This window comes from Lissotriton helveticus, chromosome 7, assembly GCF_964261635.1.
Source record: "Lissotriton helveticus chromosome 7, aLisHel1.1, whole genome shotgun sequence".
In the NCBI taxonomy this organism is placed as follows: Eukaryota; Metazoa; Chordata; class Amphibia; order Caudata; family Salamandridae; genus Lissotriton; species Lissotriton helveticus.
The window spans coordinates 79,426,864-79,451,694 of record NC_136068.1 but is presented as its reverse complement, the minus strand read 5'-3'; the positions used below and the strand labels follow the sequence as shown (position 1 = coordinate 79,451,694).

Below are 24,831 nucleotides of genomic sequence, written 5' to 3'. Positions count from 1 at the left end.
TTTAGGAATTGTCCAGGAGGGACGCCCTCTTCTTCAGTCAAAGAAATGAAAGGCTGCAACGTGCCCTCCACATATAGGTCTCCCAGTGTGTGTATATCAGCGTCTCGCAACTGCGGTCAGCAGTAGGAGTTCCTGTAGGGCGGTGACGTGTAGAGGGGCAGGGTGGGGGGTAGTAATATATGGATTACGGAGTTTAACAGGTAAGTAAACATATAAATAAATAAAACTAATTTTGTTGCGCACACTGCATCGCATTTGGTGATGCAGTGCACGCAACAAAAGTCGTTTTATTTATTTATATGTTTACTTACCTGTTAAAATCCGTAATCCATACATTACTACCCCCCACCCTGCCCCACCCCCTCCCCACGTCACCGCCCTGCAGGAACTCCTACTGCCGACCGCGGCTGGCGTCTTGCCAGTCTACAAGTTCTGCGGTTCTAACTCTGCCCCCCCTTCAGCATTCCTAGTAGTGGCACTGTGGGCGCATATGGTGTAACATGTACGGTAAGATGTAGAGCTCTACGGAAGCATTTTTGGGCTCTCTGCACCAGGAGGGGAAGTGATGTATGTGTCCTAGTACATGGATGAAAGATAAAAAGGAGTCTGTCCAACATGTACGGGGGTCCACATTCCACCATATCAGTGAGGTGGAGTTCCGCCATTTACTTCAAATAAAATACTGAAATTCCCTGGCCATAGAAATGGTAGTCAATGGAGAAATGAAAATCCATTATTCATGTTGGGATAATTTAAGAGTATGCAAAATGTTTTGAACAGAATAACCCATTGTATTTGGGACGCCAAGTAATAGTGTTCCATGTTGGGCAGAGCCAACCCGCCCTGTGTCTGGGGTAAGTACAATTTAGCAAGCGTCACCCTGCAGCACATCTTGTTCCATATGAGGTTTCTCATGATCCCCTCCAGCGGTTGAAAAAAATGACGCTGGCAAGTATATTGGAAAGTTAGCAAAATAATATAGCAGTTGTGGTAGCAATATCATTTTAATAAGCGCTACCTTACCTGCAACAGAGAGGTTGAGCATTTTCCAGAATTCTAATTGAGATCTTAAAGCTGTGATTGCCCTGGATAAGTTACCATCCAGGAGATCCCGATCCATGTGATAAATTCTTACACCCAAATACCGAAACACAACCGGCTGCCAGGCCACTAATGCACCATCCACCATCAGTTGAGGGGCATCTGTGTTAGGAGTGAAGGGAAATAAGCATGATTTTCCCCAGTTCACACCCAATCCTGATATTGTAGCAAATAGTTTGAGTGTGTTGGAGATGATCAGGGGTATTGCCTCTTGGTCCCTGATATAAAGCAAGATATCAACCAGATAGAGCGAAATGGCATAATAATAATAATAATAATCCACATTTGTAAAGCGCACAATCACCCGTAAGGGTCTCTAGGCGCTGGGGGCCGTCGGGAAGATTAAGCAAGCTATTGCCCAGAGTCACATGGCATGTGTCTCCGCTCCTAGCTGTATACCCCAATGATCTGCTGATTGACGCAGAGCTACAGCCAATGGTTCTATGGCTAGGAAAACAATTAGTGGGGAAGGGGGGCACCTTTGCCTAGTTCCTCTCCCAAACGGTACGGACATTGAGAATAAAGTTCCTCAACGGACTTGTATGGCAGGTGCTCCATACAGTAGTTTGACTAAGTTTAAGAAATATGGACCAAACCCCAAAGCGTTGCAACACCGTAAACATATAAGGCCACTCCACCGTATCAAAGGCTTGCTCTAGATCCAAGACTAGAAGCCCGCTGCCGGCCAAGCCCCGTAGCACTGCGCATTACCCGGAAAAGTGTGTGCTGTCGTTGAGTGTGCCGCGAAATTCAAACACATCTGGCACCCTAGGAGTTCCATGTGTTTTTTCTAATAGAGGAGTCTTCTATTGCTCGAGATCTAAAGCCAGTATGTCCTTTTCCACTGCAAGCAGTTCCAAATCTATTTGCCTCTTCAAGCCATAGCCCAGTCCCAGACACTTCCCACGTATTGTAACCTTCATGGCAACCCACACCACCATATTGGAGGAAGCCGTCCCAGTACTGTGCATGAAGTAATCACTGATGGCCTCCTCTGTTGTGTCTCTAAAGAGTGGGTCCTCCAGCATCATCGGCTGTAATGGCCACATAGGGATTTCAGGAGTCCTGCATTCCCATGCCAATGTAACGTAATGCGGGTTGTGGTCGGAATGTGTACTACCTCGGTAATCTGAGCCCATTATGTATGGGAGTAAGGAGGGTTAGCTGAGAAATCTGTCTAATCGTACATGTAGGTTGTGGGGCACGGAGTAGAATGAATATATCTTTTCTCCAGGGTTATGATGCCTCCAAACGTCAACCAGGTCCCACCCATGCACCCATCCGCTCAGTACCGTGGAATTGATTGTGCCGGCCGTACATCTAAGGGAGGGAATGGCTCTATCTAACCCAGTGTCCATGATGCTATTGAAATCTCCTCCGATCAGCCATGGTATGTCGCACCATTTTGTTAATATTTGGGAGAGCGATCTACAAAATTGACCCTGGTCTGTATTAGGGGCATACACATTGCAGAACAAAATGTAGCACCCATCCAACCTGTCTTTTAAAAACACATATCTGCCGTCATAATTGGCAAGGACCTCCTCCACTGTAAAGGGTGTGCCTGGGCGGACCCAAATTAAGGCCCCTTGTGTAAATACTGAGTAATCAGTGGCATACACCTTACCCCTCCACTTTCTCTGCTGCCTGACAGTTTCAGCACTAATTAAATGTGTCTCTTGTAAGAGGGCAATGTGCTCATTATGGGCCAGATGTAAAATACCGACTCATAACGAATCGGTGTTTCAGAATCGGTAAAAGGAATGTAGGTAAAAAATCGGTAAAAGTTACCGATTCGGAATGACTCGGTAACCCAAATCGGTATTTACCGATTCGGAAAATTCTGAGTCGGTAAATTCCGAGTCGGTGAAACCCAAGCATTCCTATGGGCCTCCTGGCCCATAGGAATGAATGGGATTTACCGAATCGGATAAATCTTTACCGATTCGGATTTTACCGATTCGGTAATTACCGAATCGTGAGTTTGAAAACAGCCATGTGAGCCTGCCAACCAATCAGGGACCCCCACCACACCCCACAACCAAGGCCCTGAGAATCCAACCAATCAGATTGAAGCACTCCACCCCAGTACCTGGGAGTGGCCACACCCATGCAGGTGCAAACCAACAGAACAAACATTTCAGCAGAGGTGAGAGGAGCAGAACAGCCACAGGCAAGCAGTGCTACAGGATGGAGTCAACTGAAGGCCAAAAGGATGGTGGGGAGAGAAAACGGAAGATCAAATTCAGCCCAGAGGAACTACAGGTGGCTGTAGAGGAAATTGTAAGCCACTACAGCCAAATTTTCAGGAGGCAGTCTCTGCATGTTGCAGAGACTGTGAAGAGGAACATTTGGATCTCCATACAGGGCAAAGTGAATGCAGTGTCCATGATGCTATTAAAATCTCCTCCGATCAGCCATGGTATGTCGCACCATTTTGTTAATATTTGGGAGAGCGATCTACAAAATTGACCCTGGTCTGTATTAGGGGCATACACATTGCAGAACAAAATGTAGCACCCATCCAACCTGTCTTTTAAAAACACATATCTGCCGTCATAATTGGCAAGGACCTCCTCCACTGTAAAGGGTGTGCCTGGGCGGACCCAAATTAAGGCCCCTGGTGCAAATACTGAGTAATCAGTGGCATACACCTTACCCCTCCACTTTCTCTGCTGCCTGACAGTTTCAGCACTAATTAAATGTGTCTCTTGTAAGAGGGCAATGTGCTCATTATGGGCCAGATGTAAAATACCGACTCATAACGAATCGGTGTTTCAGAATCGGTAAATGGAATGTAGGTAAAAAATCGGTAAAAGTTACCGATTCGGAATGACTCGGTAACCCAAATCGGTATTTACCGATTCGGAAAATTCTGAGTCGGTAAATTCCGAGTCGGTGAAACCCAAGCATTCCTATGGGCCTCCTGGCCCATAGGAATGAATGGGATTTACCGAATCGGATAAATCTTTACCGATTCGGATTTTACCGATTCGGTAATTACCGAATCGTGAGTTTGAAAAACAGCCATGTGAGCCTGCCAACCAATCAGGGACCCCCACCACACCCCACAACCAAGGCCCTGAGAATCCAACCAATCAGATTGAAGCACTCCACCCTGGACTGATCCTGGCTCAGGATCAGTCCAGGGGTACCGACGGACAAAGCGGGGCCTCCAACCCTGAGCAATGGCCAGGAAGAGATGAGGCTTTCTCCCAAGAATTTTTGGGAAAGAATCCTAAATACTTTATGAAACAGACATCCCCCGTCTGGAAAATCCAATGTACGGTAGGATGTTTGGTATCATTTATTTGTGTTAATTTTTGTTTTTATCACTAAGCTCGGGTTAAGCTTAATTGCAGTAGTGTTTAAGAGGTCCTGACGAAAGCCCGGTAGGCTTAACTTTCCTACAATGGCTGAAACATGTTGACCATACCATCCTTAATAGACAGTTATTGTGTCAAACTGTCTCACACTCATTTTAATTTTGACACCATGATTTTCCCTAATAAAGTTTTCCTTAAATCATGGTAGCCAATTTTACATTTCACTTTTTGATATTTTTTGCACACATTTTTTCTCACTGCAATTTAACATCCCACACCATTCCAAACTGATTTGATTTTTGGTATGATCCATCACTGGTGGTTCCTTGGGTTTGGAGAAGCACATAATTCCAACAGATGTGTGGCTCCCTAATAGGACCATCTTTGGTTCTATCCCAGATGATGAAGCTCTGCCATATGGGTGGACTGATGGGATTCATTTCCTTTTTGTTGTACACACTTTACAGGTAGACACAGAATCCGTCACATTTTTCTTTGCCCCCATAAGTTGTACAGACCATTGACAGTCCTTTTGTGTTGTTATGCCACACACATCACCAAACACACAATGTGCACAGGGCAAAGATGTGTAGACTATTTATTTAAGAACTACACACAGATGAACAACAACAGTGACCCTATGTTAATTTCATTCCACAGGAGAGTCCTCACGCAGTTCAGCACCACCAAGGGAGGAGAGGGCACCAGCACCTAAGAGAGGGGAGAAAGAGAAGAGACAATCTGGTCACAGGGCGGCAGAAGGAGGCAACGACACCACCCAGGCAGCCTCATCACCAGACCGACCCACAACACCTGTCCCACTTTCCCCTCTGTTGTTCGGATCACCTGAACTGACAACCATACCCATTGCAATGTCCAGGGTGTCCATCCCGGGAGGGGCAAGTAGGCATGAGGAGCCCCCTCAGAGGATCCTGCAAACCTCTGATTCGGAGGATGAGGATGATATCCCCCACAAGAATGCACCTGTGGCTGACAGGGCAAGACCACCGACAGCAGCAGGCGCTGCGCGCACCAGTGTACTTGGCAGGAGGGCACGTGAGGGTGGGGAGGGGCAGGAAGGGGAGAGTGTCTTCTGTGGCCTGGAGGGCACAATGGTGAAGGTACAGCGCCAGCAGGCCAAAGCACTGTTAGCCATGCATAGGCAGGTCCGCTGCATGAACAGTAAAATGTCCAACATGGACAAGGGCATAGGCCACATTGCATCAAGCCTGGATCAAATTGCTAAGGGGATTACAGACATCTCCACTTACATGGGAGGACTGTCGGATAAGCTGGACAGGGACCATCTGCAGCGTCCCAGGGATCGACAGTACATGCGCCAACAAACTAAGGCGATGAATAGATTTGCCACAAGTACCTCACTACTGTGCAGACGCTCTATTTCCATGCAGGATGCAGTAGTGCACTGCTGCACAGACTTGACACGGGGCATGGGTAGAGTGACGTCTGCGATGGAGCAGATGCTCAACACTAACACTGGCAATGCTGGTGACACGGGTGTGGAGGAGACAGAGGGGTCAAGCAGCAGGAGTGGCGCTAGCACACCAGTTCCGGAGGTGCGCAAGAGCGGCAGGCGCCGCCATGCAGAATCAGGCCCCAGTTGGTAATCTGAAAGCCAGGCACAACAATCGCGCAATGTGGTGCGTGGACGCAAGCACTGACCTATGGTGCTGATTTACTGAACTGCACACAGTGACGGCAACTGAGCAGGAGCAGCCAGAGACATTGACTTTGATTAATGAAGCCCTTTCAGATGTGACAATGATGATGTAGTGCAGATTAAACTACACTTGTCAAACACTACACCTGTCTATGTGTCATACATTACCTAGAAATATCGACGTGTAATTTCTGTCCGTCTCAATCTACCATCTAGTGCTGCTGGTCCTGTTGCCTGGGCCTCTGCATGTTCTTGGTCCTCATCGATGTTCTCGTGATGTGTCAACTCCACCTCTGTGCCTTCCTTGGTAGCCAGATTGTGCAAAATGGCACAGGTCACTATTATCTTGCAACACAGGATGGGGGTGTACTGTCGAGCACCTCCACTCTTGTGGAGGCAGCGGAACCTGCTCTTGAGGAGTCCAAATGTTCGCTCCACTACGTTGCGAGTAGACCTGTGTGCCACATTGTATCGCCTTTCGGCTCTGTTGGTTGGGTTGAGGTACGGTGTGAGCACAAGGGAACGCAGGGCATATGCACTATCACCTGGGAGGGAATGAGAGGTAGATGCGTTACAATCACATTGCACATTCAGCTGCCATTCATTGCAGGGTGTGTTACACATATTTACCTAGCAGATATCCATCTCCAAAATCTCCAGCAACTAGCCGTGAGTATATTCCGCTGTTCTGGAAAATGTAGGAGTCGTGCGTGCTCCCAGGAAATTTGGCCAATATGTCGGTAATGATGTTGCCTGCATTGCATATCACCTGCACATTGATGGAGTGCGTAGACTTACGGTTTCTGTATATGTGTTCGGTGGCTGCAGGTGGGCATACGGGAATGTGGGTGCCATCTATGCAGCCTATCACATGCAGGAAGTGTGCCAGTCCATAGAAATCAGTTGTTGTCTTTGCAAGTTCCGCAGGTGTGTCAGGGAACCGGATGTAATGTCCCATTCTCTGCGTCATGGCATCCAGAAACTTCCTGAAAAAACGGGACAGACAGCTCTGGGATACACCTCCTACTGCAGCTATCACACTCTGGTAGCTCCCAGAGGCCAGCAGGTGTAAGCTACACAGCACCTGGACATGGGGTGGGATGGCATAGGCCCTGGGTGTTGGGTGATCCAGGTATGGGTGGAGGTCCCTTATTAGGTCCATGATGGTCCTGGGGTGCAGCCTGTACCTCTGGAGTATCTCAGGCTCAGTCAATTGGAACAGAGTGATCCTCTGCCTGTATACCTGCTCCTCCCTTTGCCATACCGTCAGACCTGCAGCCTGTAGCCTTCGCCTCCTCGCAATCACATAGACTGCCGCCATTTTTGCAACACTGTTGCATTTTGGGCCCATTTTTATAGGCTGCACATGGTTACCACCTGCTTTCAGTCCATGGTAAATACCGACTCTTAAATCCCGAATTTCATTGAATTCGGTATTTTTGGCCTTTCCTACATCTCGATGGGCATTTTTTCCGATTTCTTATTTACCGATTCGGTGAATAAGGACTCGGTAAATAAGGTATCGGTACATACCGATTCGGTAAATATGTATTTGGAAAATACAGAATCGGTATTTTCCCGATTCATATTTACCGATTCGGTATATTTTTGACTCCTACATCTCTTTTTCGCAATACCGGTCGGTAACGGCCGATTTTACCGATTTTGGGCCGTTACCGACCGGTAAAGGGCTACCTACATCGGGCCCCAAGTCTCTTGAGGCAAGAGTAGACCACATATCTGAGAGATGGTGTGCGGAGACCCGCACATTCCAGGTAAGTATCGTATGGCTTGTCACAACATCTCGATATGTGAAAGTAGAATGGACCCGACCTGTGCATGCAGCCGTGTGTGTAAATTGGCAGAGCGCTATAGCTTTGCCCATTCCCCCCTCACCCAAGGAAGCCTTCATAACTAAAGGCAAAATGAATGAGCCAACATGGCAGAAGGGGAACATTACTAGGGTGGCCTCCATACACAAGAGGTGCTACCCAAACCCTGATGGAAAGGAAACTGTCCGTATAACCAATTGGTTCCTGTATAAGGGAAAACGTGAAGAAGTGTAAGGCAGTGCAGAGCATGCCACTGTGAAATCCCCAGGTGTCTCATGTCGTTACGTATAATAATGTAGACAGCTGAAATAGCCTGTGAGCTCCATGTGTAAGCCTAGATGCGGTATCAGTTGTGCAAGCCCCCAAGCATAACCAACAATACAAGAGTGACAATACCAAATGTCCTTGGGGTGTAGTTCTTTTGATAGTTTGTGATGCCATCACCGTGACCCCAGCATTTATACAATACCATCAGAAGTCTGTGGCGTGACATCAGGCATTCGGAGTTATACCACATCCGATAGTCCAGCTGCCGTAGAGGTTCCCTCCTTGCTGACCGCCTCTGCAGCTTCCGCTATCCTCTCTGCTTCTCGAACCGCCGCCTTTTGCTCCTGTCAAATTTGATACTGGCCAGGTGCCATTGACAGGCCGGGGTTCAGTTTCTTGGACCGTCAGCGACGATTCCTCATTCCGCTCGCATCGCCCCTCCAGGTGACCGGATTGCCTCTTGGTCAAAGAACCGCAAACTGGCCGTGGTTTCGAGCCAGTCCCAAGTGCCCTGTGGTGTGGCAAAGAACCTTGTTCTCCCATCAGAGACCACTCAAAGTCTTGCTGGATAGAGCAATCAATATGAGACGTTGAATTGTCAAAGCTTCCCTTTAACTTGCAGGAAAGATCCCCATTGGAGTTGGACCTTGATTGCGAAGTCCAGGAAGAATAGGACCTTTAGACTGTCAAGCCTGACTTCTGATAGCTTCCTGGTTTCCTGCAGGATCATGTCTCTATCCCTGAAGTGTAGCAGTTATAATATAAGTGAGGGCACCCCAGTACCTGGTGCCGGTCTTCTGCTCGGAATGCAGTGTGCTCGATCTATGGTAAAGAAGTGAGAAAAAAAGGAAGAGGGTAGTATATCGTTAAGCTATTGTTCCAGAAAGGCTACTGCATCCTGACCCTCAGCCCCCCTTCCCCGGCAGCCCAATCAAGCGGACATTGGTCCTCCTGGATCGATCCACCGCATCTTCCACCCTGTCTACAAGGTATTGTATTCTGACCTCATGCACATTTTGCTGCTTCTCCAGGAAGTCAGTGGCAGGCTTTAGTTCTGTAACATCCTGCTCCACTGCAGTGACTCGGTCTCCCAATTTCCTGTGATCCGCATGCAGCAACGTAAGATCCAGCGCAACTTTATCTATTTTGGATTCCATCAACTCCCTGGATCATTCTATGGCATTCAAAATGGCATCAAATCGATCATTCACGGGGTCCTGTTGTGTTGGTGGTTGCGTTTGATCCAGGTCTACCGGGTCTGCAACTTGCAAGGAGTTCCTCGTCCCAGCTCCTTTAGTGCGGCCCATTGGTCCAGCCAGGTTCTCCAGTGCGCACCAGTAGTCGCGGTTCTCCCGGCAGTACAGAACGGTATAATTGGAGAATCTTCCGGATTCGTTGTGCTGCACTTTCAGGCAGAAGCGGCAGGATGGGCCAACCCCCCAATCCCTCCACTAGTGTGGCCAGTTGCTGTGTTCTGGTCTGATGGAGTAGCTTCTATATATCACCCATCTATCGCCCTGTGTATTGAGCCTAGGGCCCTCCCTCTGTTACGGAGTGTTGCAGGTCGCACCCTCCTCCAGCACACTGTAATCCTGGCTATCAACCCCTCCTCTTGGTCAAGTATGTTTTGCAATAGTCCTTTGTGCACGGATGTCCACAGGCAAAGGCCCTCTTTCCCTTTTCCCCCTTATAGTTGTCTGGGTTTGTATGTGTTGTTGTAGCCAATAGGCTGCTTTGTCTCATGGTTCAGCTCGTACCAACAATTGCGAACGTTGTAGCAATACAACCCCAGGCCTTCTCTCAGCTGGACATCACTTTATCGTGGCTCTTTTTAATTCGGCAGAGTGTCCCTTCGCTCTACCCTGCGCACACCACTTCTGGCTTCAGTACCGCCCAAGACCCATCTTCAGCGCCCGCACCCACAGGGGTCAGACACTTGTTGCTCCTACAGGCCAGGCCCCTGCAACAACGCTACGCTTTTCCACGGGCCCCACAGGCGACCTCGGCCTCTTCCCTAGGCTCACCAGCTAGCTCCCGGCTCTGCTCAGATTCTTGCTATAACCAAATCGGACCGGCCCAGTCACTGCTGAGGCCTCGAACAGTTAACACTATGCTGCGCTGCTGTCCTTTCCCTTACTGGGAGGCACCAGTTGTGATTACTTTCCCCTCGTAAGGTCGGGCACCACTGTGCCAGTTTTCTGCATCTTGGGGCCCACCGGCAGCTGCTGCAGTCTTTTTTGTGAGGGGGAAGAGGGGGGCGGGGCACTCTGGCCAGTGCACACACCCACATGTGTCGGATATGCTCTCAGCCCGAGTGTGCCCCGACCGGGCCGCGCCTAAAGCCTGGATTACGGAGTCGCAGCACCGCTCGTTTCCACTCTCACCGGGCATCACTGGTCCTAGCTCTCTCTAGACTTCACTCCTTCAGTAGGCAGCCCCTGCTCACGCCGCCTCCACTGTAAGCTCGAGAGGGCTCGGGCCGCTCCCAAGGCCGCAGTCAATTCCAGGAGTTTCAGCACCACTTGTCCCTCCTCTTACTGGGTGGCGCCTTAATCAACTCAGTGTATCTTTTTTAAGAGGCGCGACGTGACCACCCCCTCTGCTGCCGACCCCACAGCAACCGTATCCGCTTCACGGGCGAGTCAGCAGGCTCCACCCAGACCGCTCATTTTCAGTCGGGTCCAACTCCTGGCTCCAGGTGCTCGGGCAGTATTAACCATGTTGCCGTCTTCACTCCAACAAAGGCCTGGGGGCTCGCCCAGCAATCCGTTACGGCACCTCACTATGGTTGCTGCAATAAAGCGGAGGAATTTAACGGCTAAAGGGGATAAGTGGCGGAGCGAACTCAAGTTGCATCCGCCATGTTGCCCCTGCAGGCCTCGCCCCCCGTCAACAGCATCTCATGATGAAGTTTTGTGTGTATTGGTTATAATTTATTCACACACATAAATCTTGGTTCAATGCAGGACTGGAGGCTCTGATTATGCTAGTCTTGCTTTACTAAAAACTCACAGCAGCAAAAAATAAAACGACAACTCCCATTAATACGTGTAACGTGTCATCAATCACATGACCCTTCTAACCAATCATAGTATCCAAAACAGTATAATAAGGCATGACATCCATACCTTGTCCGTTTTCTTTTCTGCTCATGGCAGCCTGAGATAACGGCTCCTTAAGTTTTCTCCTCATATGGCTATATTTCCTGTGCAGACTGTGGTACTTAGAACAGTATTACTCTGGGGACTCATAGTGGTCCCTAACTGGAGTCATTGAGTACGGAGTTGTCTCCAATCGCATTTGAGCTAAGTGTCGACTGGCGCAACTGAGTTGGTGTGCGTGTGTGGAGGTATTGGTGCAGGATCCCCTTCCCTTCCGCACTCCCTCTCCCGCAGTAATCTTTGTTAAGCGGGTACTGCAACCAGTGCCACTTGGGGCACCCTGTTCCTTACGCGCCCTACCCACTCCCTGTGCCTCAGGAACAGACCGGGACGGTTGGCAATACAGGCAGTAGGGCATCGGCCGATGGGCTGGTGTCTCAGTGCCCTCTGTGGGTCGTTTGTTTCCCTTTCACATCCAACAGAAGGCACTGGACCGGGAGAGTAAAGCAGCCTTGCTGGGGTGCCGTGTGACATGGCCCTTGGGCGATTATCAGCTGTGGCCTCTCCTTGATCCCCTGCCAAAACAATCGCCCTGATGGTGGGCTGGAGATCAGATGACTGGGGTAATCGGGTCCCCTGAGCATCAGGTGTTATTCAGGCCATTCTCGCCTCGGCCCCTGGGGCCAATGCAGCCCAGAAACTGTATATTCATCTGACACCTCGCCCTCATTCTCATTCAGAGCATAATGGGCAGGGGAGAGTGGGTTTATGCTGGGCTTCGCTGTGGGGGACTGGGGATGTTGCGGACTTGGGCTATCTTCACCTCAGCCCCCACCCCTATGGATGGCCCAGGAGTTGTTCTAATACTTAATTCCCTCCCATGCCTGAGGCAGTGAAGGGCTGGGGTGGGCTGTGTAATTTAGTAATAGAAGGGGCCTTGATGTTGTTCAGTTGCTCCAGTAATGGAGGGCTGGGGAGTAATTTATTAATAGAAGGGGCCTGGCAATTGTTCTATTGCTCATGCTGTACGCTATTGTCACCTTGGCCCCAGTATTCTTCCCAAGAACAATATCTACCCACCTTCATGCATGTGCATGTGCATGTGCATGTGCATGTGCATAGGCATATGTGACCTGAAGGTCAGAGTTGCAGAGATGGGGGATCAGGTTTGAGTCCTGGCGTCTGCTCTCAACATCCTGTGATTCTGGGCACATCACTTTGTGAGAGGCTGGCCTGGTATATGATGTCCACTAATGTAAGGGGGCACCTTGCACCAGTCCAGACAACCCTTATAGTGATTTAAGTGGTCTTAGACAACCTTAGAAACTCTCTAAGTGGTAGCTGTGGAGAGAAGCCTTCAGGCTTAGTCCAGAAGTAGTGTAAAGCAGCTTATTTTACCAGAATGCAATCTTATAGTATAGATTAAGTGAAAAAGAACCATACAAAGTATTTAATAAAAAAGCTGTATTTATTATATAATACGCTTTAACACATGGAAATATCTCCTAACTGGAGATATGCACAATACTTAAACACAGTAAATAGCACAAAATACACAGTGGACCCAGGGGGGACCAAACCATACACTAAAAAAGTGGTATAAGAACCATGAATCAGGTCAAGACCCAGTCGAGAGGACGCAGATGTGCTGGGGACCCAAGGAACCACCCAAGGTGAGTAGATAGGGACCCCATGGAGAGGATGTGCAGTGTGGGAACACGACTGCGCACTCCGTAAACTCTAGTAAGTCACTTTTGGATTTTTAAAGATTAAGCACCCTTTCCAGTGGACCCTGAAGAAACCACGTGGAAGACAGAAGGTTAGAGAGCCACCACGCCCGTGTCTGATCTGAATCTTATCCCACAAATTAATCTAGGGACCTACACCCAGATAAGCCTTTAAGTACCCTAAAAAAAGGGTTGGGAAGGTTTAGGGGACCCTCCCAGGGGAGGGTATGGACAGGTGAGGTTTGTCCAGTTTCACGCCAGAGCGGGAGCCAACGGCTCCCAGGAATGGTTTGAACTGGACTAAGCACACGGACACCAAATGTGCCCCTCAAGCAGACTCAGTGGTGCTGGCAAGCGCACCCACCCCACCCCAATACTCTAAATCCTGTCTAGGAGGTGGGCACACCTCCTTGTAACAGGATGCCTACTGTTCTGCCTTCCCCTGCTCGAGCTTGGTTAAGCAGCAGGAGGGCAGAATCCTGTCTCTGGTCGGCAGCAACCATTTTGTGCTGTCCGGGTCAAGAAGGCTGGTACCGGGAGCACTGAGAGCCTAAAGAAGGGCTCTTCCAGTGCTTGGAATCATACCTCCCACTCTGTTTACGGTGTAAGGGTATGATTCCAACATGTTTGATACCAAACATGATAGGGTTTGTTGCAGCCAGTTTTGAGATGGTCATCGCATAACTACGCGGTGCCCCTCTGTATAGTATATGGCTGCTTCACTGACAACCCGGGAGAATGGACTCTGTAGGCTGCAGGGGTGTCCTGCTCAAGCAGGGGCACCCTCTAACTTAGAACCAAGCACCCTGCCTCCAGGATTGTAAAAGCCTGCTAGAGGGGTGACTTATAGGTTTTAAGTGCAATGACTCTAGATATAGGAAACCTATATCTTTAGTAAGTGGTGCAAGCACCAACTTACACAGGCTGCAATGGCAGGCCTGTAGTTCCATTTTGAATGGTCTCTCATGGGTGGCATAATACATGCTTCAGCCCATGGGAGACCTCCGGTGTACCTATGATCTGGGTATGGGTAACTAAGTACTGAACATAACAATTTAGGGAGAAAGCAGATATACTGGGGTCCTGATTAGCAGGAACCCAGTCAGGCTAGTCAAATACAGCTTAGCACCAGGCAAAAAGTATTGGTAACCATAGAAGCAGAACCTACTTTCCTACACAGATCATCTCCCAGCCCCTTAAATAAAAAAAAATCTGATCTTGTGTACTGTAATTGGTGCTCATGAATAGCGCTCAATTAGCCGCTCACACTATACAAAAGCTGTGAAAATGAAGAACAATAAAAAACAAACATTGGCAATGCCACTAGGTCTCACATTTGCGAGAGGTAGAGTTTTTTATGTAAATGAATATGTGTTTTACCAATGTGTTATGGAATGGAGTAGAGGTATGTGGTGCAGAGTGGAATTAGGTGGGTTGGATTGGAATTGTTAGTTGTGGAATTGTGTGATGTAGAATTATGTGGCATTGTGTACAGTGAAATTATGTGGATAGTAATTATGTGGTTTTGAGTGTACTGGAATTATGTAGAGTTGGATTGTGTGTTATGGAGTGCAATTATGTGGAATGGTGTTTTGAGTTGTGTAGTGGAATGTTGTGCAGTTTAATTATGTGGTGTGTTGAATTTTTGTGGCATGATGTGATATTGTGTGGTGTGGATTGGATGTATGCGGTGTATTGTGTAAATGTGTTGTTGAGTTAAATTATGTGGTGTGCTGTTGAATTGTGTTGAATGATACTGTGTGGAGTGGAATTGTGTTTCGCTGAAAGAAATTATGCTGATTAAAATTATGGGGAGTATATTTATGTGTATTCTTGCGATGTACACAGAAGATGAAAGACTCCCAAATCAGAAAAGATTGATGTCCTCAACCTAAACATAAACTTATGAATTACAATAAAAAAACATATAGATGTATTTCATCTTTTGTGTACTTTGCCCCTTGTCCTAAATTGGATTAGTAAGGGGACCTCCCTCTTTTTTGCGTATTCTTGCGATGTACCATCAAATGAACTTAAAAGCCATGTTGCCTTTCAGAGAAAAGCAAAACAGTTGTAAAAAATTGAAAATGTAAATAAGACTGAGGGCTGCCTTTCATCCCACAGAAATGCATGCTTAATTAACATATTGTAAATTGTATTTATATAGCTTTTACTACCCCTGACGAGGAGTTGAAGCGCTTTGTTATGAGTTTCAAACTACCCCGGAACCCAAGATTAAAGGTTAATAGTAGATTAATAATTAGTTGCACATCTTTGCTGTTGTACTGTACAGCGCTGATGTCTTCTCGTCCAGACCTGTACCAGCGACATCAAAGATGTGCACATCATGACCACAGACATTGCTGTACCATCCTGCAAAATCTGCATCTACAAAGGGAGCTTCTGAGAGCTACAATACACTCCAAGTATTGTGGGTGTGCAGGGACGTCATACATTTGCTCACCATGAGAGCAGTATTCTGGGCTGCATTGTTGACTAAACGGATACCATGAAGGTATATGTACTAGGAAAGCAGTAGTGTTTTGTACTGGTGCCATTTCATCCACATGGAAAGGATGAAAATGTTAGTAGACTCAAGGTTCAAACCTCATCAAAGTGCATGTAACCCACTGAGCAATCGTCCGAAGTGAGAAGGTGGGAGAGGTGAACCGATGGAATAAAAAAAGTAAATAAATAAATCAGTAAATAAAAAGAAATGAAATTCCACGTAGTGCGAAGCACTTTTTAATAAGTTTGAGCAGCTGTTGGCAATTGCTACCACGCTCTGTTTAATAAATTAATAAAATATCATAGGGTTACAGCAGAGGTGGATGGGTGGAGTAGGAAGGAGGAAGCAACAGCTAGTGTGTGAAGGGAGACGACAAACTAATAATAAACAAGAAGCTTCCAAAGACACCCACTCAAAGCGGCATGAACTATGTAAAGAGAAATACAATAGGAAACCTGTAGAGCAGCTAAAAGCTGCCAGCTTACTAAAAACCATAAACTGTGTGCATGTTTCTCACACTTCTTCATCAAACCCACTTCTAAGTGCTCCGTCCCATAACACGATAACCGCACCTCCGTGACCATCACGCATGACAAGGAAACACTTCCCAACAGGATCAAAAGAAAAACAAGATCCTCCTGATTGAGGTAGCTTTCATTTCTTTCGAGTGTTTTTCATAATTTTCTCCTATGCATAGGTTTGGAGCTGCTCTTTCTCTTACTTTTATTACATGTTCTATTCCCAAATATTCCAGCCTAAACCTTTTCCCTTGGCTTTATGCTAGATTTCTGGTTTATGTGAAGATCAGAGTCAAGGACGTAGCTGGTTGAGATAGAGTGCCTAACTGAATTGTGTAGAGCATTAAGACTGCAAATAAGTATTCAGTTTTCAGAACTGCAGTACTCCTAGTCTTTACCAATGTTATTGGCTCTATAAGCTTTAAAATACTTAATTTACCAAACATTTCTCTACAAATGAGACCTCTGAGAGTAACCAAATGGTGTTTCATGAAAGGGCACGCCCCGCGAATGTGGGCCGTTTTTTTTTCTGTGCCCAGGCCAAATTGTGATACCAAACCGACCCTGGGAACAGATGCATGGTAAGGCAAGGGGGGCCAGAGCACTACTGTTCGATGCCGGTTAACAAAGTCTGAGAAGTTGTGTCCTCCATTTTGAAACCCGCCCAATGTGCTCCTCAAATCCCTGGCCGTGCTGCAAGCGGGACTGCTTTGGTGAATGTCTGTTTTTTTGTACCTATTCTCAAGGGATTTCCTTTTTATTTAACTAGAATAATTAATCCCATAAACAAGTTGGGGGGTAGTTAAATTGTCGTTGCTCATTAACTGATAGAACATAGCTGATACATTGTAATTGTATTGTAATTGCATTTATATAGCGCTTACTACCCCTGACGAGGCGTCGAAGCACTTTTTCGGCGGGGTAGCTCGCTACTCCGGGACCCATAGAGGATTAGTGTTGAATTAGTATAGTGAAACAATCAAGTACATTTTAAGTGGTGGATAGGTTAGTCAGTTATTTGGATTTGGAATGATAGCAGAAGGATAGAGTAGGACAAAGGTTTGTATTTATTTATCGCTCGCTTGTTGACGCATGCTATTCAGGGAGCCTAAAAAGGATTAGTGGTGAATTAATATGGTGAAATATGAGGTAATTTCAGTTGTGGATATTAGTTTGTTACTTGGAGTGAGAAGGATAGCGGATGGATAAAAGGGGAAGAAAGATTTGCATTCATGTAGCACTTGTTACCCCTGATGGGTGTTGAAGCGCTTTTCTGGCGAGTAGCACGCCACTCCGGAACCCATAAAGGATTAGTGTTGAAAATTAGTATAGTATAAATATGAAGTAATTTGAGTAGTAGATATGTTATTCAGGCAGTATATTAGTATAGTTGAATATGGAATTTGAGAAGTGAACATGTTAGTCTGTTAATTTTGATTGAAAAAGGATAGTGGAGGGATAAAAGAGTGAAGGATTTTTTTTTTAGTCTTAGCAGTAGGAAGAGGCTTTTGGATGAGTAAAAAGGAGTTTTGGAGGGAAGGAGTCAGAGGGGAGAATTTAGAAATGTTTGTTTTAGGGGATCGTCGTAGTAAAAAGAGGTGTCAGATGATGCAAGGAGGGGTAGAGCAGAAGAGCGTCTAGAAAAGGTTATTTTGGCGATCGTAGTGGTGGTATGGGGTTTGGGATAAATGAGAGAGTGGATGTAGAGGATATATTGATAGAGCTATAGGATGAGAGATAGGGTAGTGCATTAGAAGGAGTAGTAGAAAGAAGTTTGAGATGAGTCAGAAGGTTGGGCTAGAAGATATATTGAGCGAAGTATAGGCTGAGAAATAGGCTAGTGCATTGGAAATGCTAAATTAGAAGAAAGTGATAAATATATAGATCCATAAGTACATTGAAAGTATATAGATACATAAAGGAAGTAAGTATATTTAGATTAAATATATTGATAGAGGCACAGGATGAGAAATACGGTAGTGCATTGGATATGCTTTTTCAGGAGAAAAGTAACAGACACACAGATCCAAGTACATGGAAGGTACATAGATGTACAATGGAATTATGTACATGTAGACCAAAGATGAATTTTATTTATTGATGAATATTATTATTATTTTTTATTTTTCTTCTCTTAACAACATAATTGTTTTACATGTTTTATAAAGTAATACACAAAGATAGGTACATATTTATAGTGAAAACAAATGCTTATATACAGAGGGATATGCTGTAAATTTCTATTTCCGTATGGTGCTTATGTGGGGAAGAGCCAGATCTTGAGTAGTTTTCTGAAGATAAGGTGGTTGTCGGTGGATCTTATGTTGGGGGGTAAAGAGTTCCATAGTTTGGCTGCTTGAACAGAGAAGGATATGCCACCCACGTGCCTTTTCCAACCGGATATTAGCCCGAATCCAACCAGTGGTCTGACCAACATGAAGAAAAACATGTTTTTCCTGATTTGGATAATTCAGATAGAGAATCTAAAAGATCAATGAAAATGGCACCCATCTGGTGGGACCAAGAAAAAGCAAAAGTATGAAACCTCCAAAGTAGCGAATACCACCAAAGTAGCGAATCACTAGGATATGTCCAAAGACCTATTCAATCCCGACAACATCAAGCTTCCCCGTTCTTCGGAGTGGGCGCCTTCGGAAAAGGTGGCATTCATCTTAAACAAAGGTTATGTCAAATACTAGACAAGGAGGTAAGAAACATGCAAGGGGCGGAATGTCCGATGCCCTCCATTGATGATAAAGTCACAGCTACTCCAGTGCTGGACACCAAGATGGTGACTTTCATGGGCAAACTAATTAAGGAGCCTAAGGGGGCACTGATCGAACTAGGTGATCCTGTCAAGACAAATTGTTAGACCACACAGATCCTTTGACCAAAATTATGCAGATGGCGGAGGATGCCAAACGACTGGCACTGGAACTGACCCAGAGATCCTCTCGGGATGGGCCCAGGTAGAGACATTTTAAGGCATGGACAAAGTGGGCTGTGGCCCAGGGCCCTAGCCTTTTAAGGGGCCCCCTGTTAGAGTCAACTCTGTTCTGCAGACTTCAGTCTTTGGCCTCTCTGGGACGAGATCGGAGCCACCTTTAGTGACGCCACTTCCTGTCGTGACGTCACTTCCGGTGAAAGCGTACCCCCACTTCTATTTTTAGGACGTGTGCCCTGCCTAAATATTAGTTGTAAACACATTCAGAATGTGGATGCGTGTGCCTGTGCACTGTCGGTGATCTGGTGAAAGAGGGCATGAAAGAGCTGAAATTGGATCAAAAATTCAAAGCTGCCCTGAACAGGGGCCCCCAAAATACGTTTAGCCCAGGGCCCCCAAAATACTTAAGATGCCCCTGGGCCTAGGGAGCTATTTGCATTCTGGACAACGTGAATTGTGCCCTTTCTACAGAACATAGGCGCTTGCTCCTTTTACACTTGGATACGAAGTTAAGGTAACAGGAGACAGGTAAGGAGGTGCTCTTTTTTGGTTGGGGATTAAGGCTACTAGTAGAATGGGTGCCGTTTTGGGGTTGCGTTAGGGCTACTAGTAGAGTTGGTGCTGTTTTGGGTTTGCGTTAGGGCTACTAGTAGAATGGGTGCTCTTCCTCTCTTCATTGTGAAGGACTTGGCTAAACGTAAAGTAACATTTACAAATTTTCACTATGCCTTTTCGGCTTTAATGTAACACTTTCTAAGTTTTCACCTTTTGAATTGTTATAGTTTATGATGAAACGGCAATAAAAATGTTTTTCAAGATTACAAATAGCAGCTGAATCTCAAACCACCGAATCCATATTTCCCCCTATTCGAAGCTTAACTTTGGGTTCCCATTCGTTCACCTGCTGCAGGGCAGACAATCTTGACTGTGACATAAGCACGCTTTGACCCTGACGCGCACATGGCTGCCGTAACGTCATTTCTTTCCCCGAGCTGACACCGCATCACTCTCTGTCCGAGGCGTTTATGACATCAACACGCACAGTGATGCAACTACGAGGCGTTTATGACATCAACCCGCACAGTGATGCAGCTACGCGCTCTCTGCCGACAGCCGTCGTCGTCGCATCTCTTCCTGTCTGGTGCACCGTGACATCACTTCCTGCCGCGGCGTCGTCACTTCCAGCCCCGCAGGGTGACGGAAAGGCCTGACACTGGATCTTTAGTGGTCCGGGAGCCGGTTGTTGTGTTATGGTCGTCTGACCGCCTTCGGGCTTTTCTTTCGGGTTCAGGGCACAGCGGGGGCTGCAGGACACGCAGCCGAGGCCTCGGACCGAGAGGCCGGGGAAACCTGAGAAGCAGACACCGCGGAGCAGAGAGAGAAGGAGGAGCTGTGCAGGGAGGAAGAGAAAGCCCTCTGAGGATAACAGGTAAGGAGGCGATGACATCCGCCATCCAGCGCCCATTTAACCACCCAAACCCCAGAAATCCCCCGCCTTTCTAATTTTCTCCACATCCGTTCACATCCACTACCTCCTGCGACAACCCTCCCCCTTCTTTCCCTTCTCCATTTCCCATTCAGAAGGTACCCCAAACCTGCACAAATCAGCCCTTCTTAATTCCCTTTTTCGAAACCTCCACCTCGGGGAATGTCTCTCGCCATGCCCATTTGTGCTGCTGCCTAAATTAGAGAGATCCTAATCCGGCTCGCTGGCAGTACTGTTCCCTGTGACCCAATAGTGTTTGCTCTTTGTACTACTCTCTACTGCCTGCCCTTTATACTGGCCACCATTGCTTATTACTGGTCTTTACTATACATGCTGCCACTCACTGGAGCTTTAACAGAGCACTGGATCCAATGCTTTCTATCGGTGCCTGTCAGTGCCATGTCTACGTGTCTGGTCCCACCCACAAGTCCCCACATTGAGAACACTAAATTATTTCTATTGACGCACAAGTTGTCCACTAGTAACAAAACTGCCAACCAGTGTCTGCCTTTTACTTTGCCCAGCGGGGCCTGCATTGTGCTCCTCCGCCTGCTCTTATGATGCTCCCACAGAATATTACCCCGACATTGAGCTCTTCTTCTTCTCACAAGTGCCCACGATTGATGGCTACTCATATGGACATCTGGCACCCGTGCTACCATTAATGTCTATTTTATTCATAGGGCACATGGTGCCCGCTTATTGAGTCTCCCTGTGGTGCCCAACGGCGAGTATGCTTCACCTGACACACTGGCGTTTTTCTTCTTTGTTGACCCAAAGGTGGCAGCTCTTTACTTGCCCATGTGGCATCTGTATTTTCTGCTGCCAAGCTTTTTCATTCCTCAATGTGCTCTACTCCTCATTTGGTTAAATGCCCTGCACACTCTTCATGTTGGTAACTGCTGAGAGCTTTTTGATTGACCCATTGGTGCCCGTTCCTCATTTGGCCTGTTGGTGCCACGTGCCTTGTTGCACACTTTTCATTGATGGCCATTTGACGTGCTGCTCACTGACACTAATGCACAGCCCTCTAGTGCTAGCTCTGTGATCTTCCTGCTGCTAGGTTTGGCGCCACCAACGTTTTAGGTTTGGTACCTATTCAATGGTTCCACTGAGTAGCTTGTGTGGCCCAGGGTCCTTTATTGCCTTTATACAGAGATCCATGATAATGAGGATTTGTCTTCCTCGGGTTTAATATGAAGCACCTATTTATTTCTATAGGTTGATTAAGCTTGTAGGTCTTTTAAAAGGATAGTCCCCTATAGTGTTGCCTTTATTTGATTTCCTTTAATTTAAAATGACAGTGCAACCAATGAATATTGCTGTTCATTTTAGACCCGCAGTAACTGGTAATTTAAATTGATGTGGGCTAGCCATTGGTGTTGGAGATGTTACCTTCATGGTTGAGGCTCCCGAACTTCTAAACTGGGGGCCTCATTTACAAAAAATTGGCATAGGGCAGCGCCACAAATCTTTTGTATGCGCTGTCCTAAGCCAATGTGAAAGGGCAGGAATGTACCGTATTTACAGTGCATTCTTGTCCTTTCAGCTAGCGCAGGCACACAACTTGGTGCCTAGCGCCCACACAGGCACCTGTCCACCACAGTAGAAAGGTGTCTGCATTGTGGCAGGATTTTGTTTTTGTGGAGGAAGAGGTGCTATTCTGCTCAAACAACCCTGAGCGATATTTTCCTCATTCTGTGTGTGCTGGAAAGAGGAAAAGAACGAGGAGAAATGAAAACATATCTTTGTGCGCTTGATCTGGGGAGGTGTAAGGTTTTGGCACCGCCGAAAGGTTTGTGATTTTGTAAATCTGGGCCAGCATTGAAGTCCATGGGTGTTGCTTGTGAACACCCACCGCAACGCTCATTGAACGCCTCCTTGACTCAGAGTAAGGCAACACAGGCAGTCCTTTGCGCTGCCTTGCCTTACTTCATATCTATGAGGTCATTCGAAGCCATGCAGGGTGGCTCTGTGTCGCCTCATAGATATGATTGAGAAGCCTGTGCCACCGAAGCGTCAAAAAAAGTTACACTTTGGCAGCGCAGGCCTCTTGTAAATAAGCTCCTGAGTCTGAATTGCCATCAGATTTAGCCAGAGTTTTCAAGTTTTCCATTGAAACATCGTAACTCATTCAGTGAGTTCATCAAAGTATGTAGAGTTGATTTATTCTGACTTTAATTGTGCATTTGCCTAAGACCAATTTTCCAAAATATATTACACAAATAACTTTGTCTAGTCTTGTATTAACAATATTTTGGTTTTAGGATTTGATTTATATCAACTAGGACTTTAAACGCATGCAAAATTCCTGTAAGAAGGAGCCTCTTTCCAAAAATGGGTGCAACAATCCCCCATTTCAGAGAATACATCGGTATTGAGGTTGCATTACTCTTCAAATACTATGGGAACAGGAGAACTTTTTGCATTATTGTACAAAAGAACAATACTATGTTGCTTTGATAAGTTGTTAGCAAAAAATAACATTACATGAAGTAGACAAATGCTTTTCCTGGAATGTTGCAGAGGTTAGGAGACATAGTAATTGATCAGATTTTTGTGCTGTACTAATGGCATACGATAAAGCCTTGCCGGAGTGGTAGCTTGTTTCCAAATGTAATATATATGGCAATAAACTAATTATTAGACCTCCCATAAGAATAATGTGCAGCGGTCAAAAAGAGATAAATAGAGATTGATAACCATGTGTCCACCACAATGTAAATATGATGTATTCTTCAGTTGAAGCTGTGGCTTGGAAGGTGCACCCAGCAATATCAGACATGCGTTATTTTGTTTGTAACCCATATAAACGGCTTCCCCCCCCCCCAAGCTTTCAAAATACCTATGTTAAGCCAAAACTCACCTTGCTGCACAGAGAAATTTTTGTACCCTGCAAGAAGTCTACATTTATATGGTCTGGCAAATTTAATGTGACAATTACAGAATCCAAAATTGAAATATTTTCTGAAACAGATGATAGATGGGACAAACCAAATACAGTCTTTTTACATAAAACTATTTATAGGAAGTGCTTTGTTATTCGACTTGAGACCATATGAATTCCAATCCCCATTGGACATTTCAGCTCAATATATTGGTGGGATACCATCTAATACAACATCATTGATTTCACCTTTATTCTTGGCAAACATGTTAAGCACTGTCTAGATTTTCCATTTCTATTAAGGCATGAAGGGGACCTAACTAAATTGTGCTCTCAGTTCAGGGCCCTTGTAGACAAACTAACAATAAAAGCTCCCAGTGAGTAAGCACATTGGAGGCTTAATGGAATACTCATGCGAACCTACCCAGCAAAAGTATAATCTCCGATTTGGAATTCGAGTTTCAAGGGTTAAAGAACTTGATTATTTAAAAAATGAAAGACAATTTCCGATCGGTTGTGGTTAAACACATTTAAAATTTATTTAAAGTAGGAACAACTGTCATTTTGGGCCTAAGTCAAAAATGGGTGCAACTTTCGTTTTGAAGTATAGCAATAATCTGCCCTCCTATTTATTGCCATTTGGAATTGAAACTTTTAATAAAAATTATTTAATATGCTAAGTCTGGATTGTTGGTCAAATAATACTGTTTAATAAGTTAGTCAGTAATGGTCCACTTAACTACTTTAATTTGGAAGCAATTGTACTGGCAGGGAAAGTCTAAAAAATAATTGTTTATTCACCATGTTGAACCCTCAGCTTTGGTAGAGCAGATGTAATGGTATCCAGATTCCAAAGTAGAATGTCAATTTATGGCATCAGAACTTGCGTCTAGAAAGGCAGTTTGTGTTGGTGAAGAGTTACTGCACTGTGCATTGGTCAACTTTACAAGAGCTTGTGTGGGATAAATCGTTCTCCTGTTGATGAAAGTGCTATAATTTTGTTTTCTAGTTACTTGAGTTTCTACAATTGCAGAATTGTACATTTAAACTTGGTGACGACTAATGGCCTTATTTATATGTTGAAGAAAAAGGGAATTCTGTTGCGGCCGCATCGGAGTTCCCTTCCTGCCAACATAGTGGTCTGGCCGCCCCATATATATGCTGGCAGACCTTCAGTGTGGCAATGGCAGAGACTACTCTGTCTCCGCGGTGGCCAAATGTCTCTGATGGCACTGGAGATTAAGAGCCACCAGAGACATGGCTACATGTACACCTCCCCAATTTAGATGGGAGGACATGTAGCCATTTTTAGGTCGAGGTGATGTTGCATTCATGCGAAGCATGAATGCATCAGCTCGACAACTTATGCTGCCCGTATTTAGGAGAGTGGACAGCTACCAGACGCGCGCTTTGACGAGGTCGGATTTCACCTCGGGAGCGAGCGTCTGATAG

At 46.1% G+C, this 24,831-nt stretch overlaps 1 protein-coding gene across 1 annotated transcript in view; it reads left to right on the top strand.

Annotated features, from left to right (window-relative positions):
* Nucleotides 1-20,067: 20,067 nt before the first annotated feature.
* Nucleotides 20,068-24,831, top strand: part of MLF2 (myeloid leukemia factor 2) — a 75,078-nt gene continuing 70,314 nt past the window's right edge. The window contains exon 1 of the mRNA XM_078651536.1: nucleotides 20,068-20,435. The gene's annotated coding sequence lies outside the window, so the exon portion shown is untranslated. The remainder of the gene's footprint in view (nucleotides 20,436-24,831) is intronic.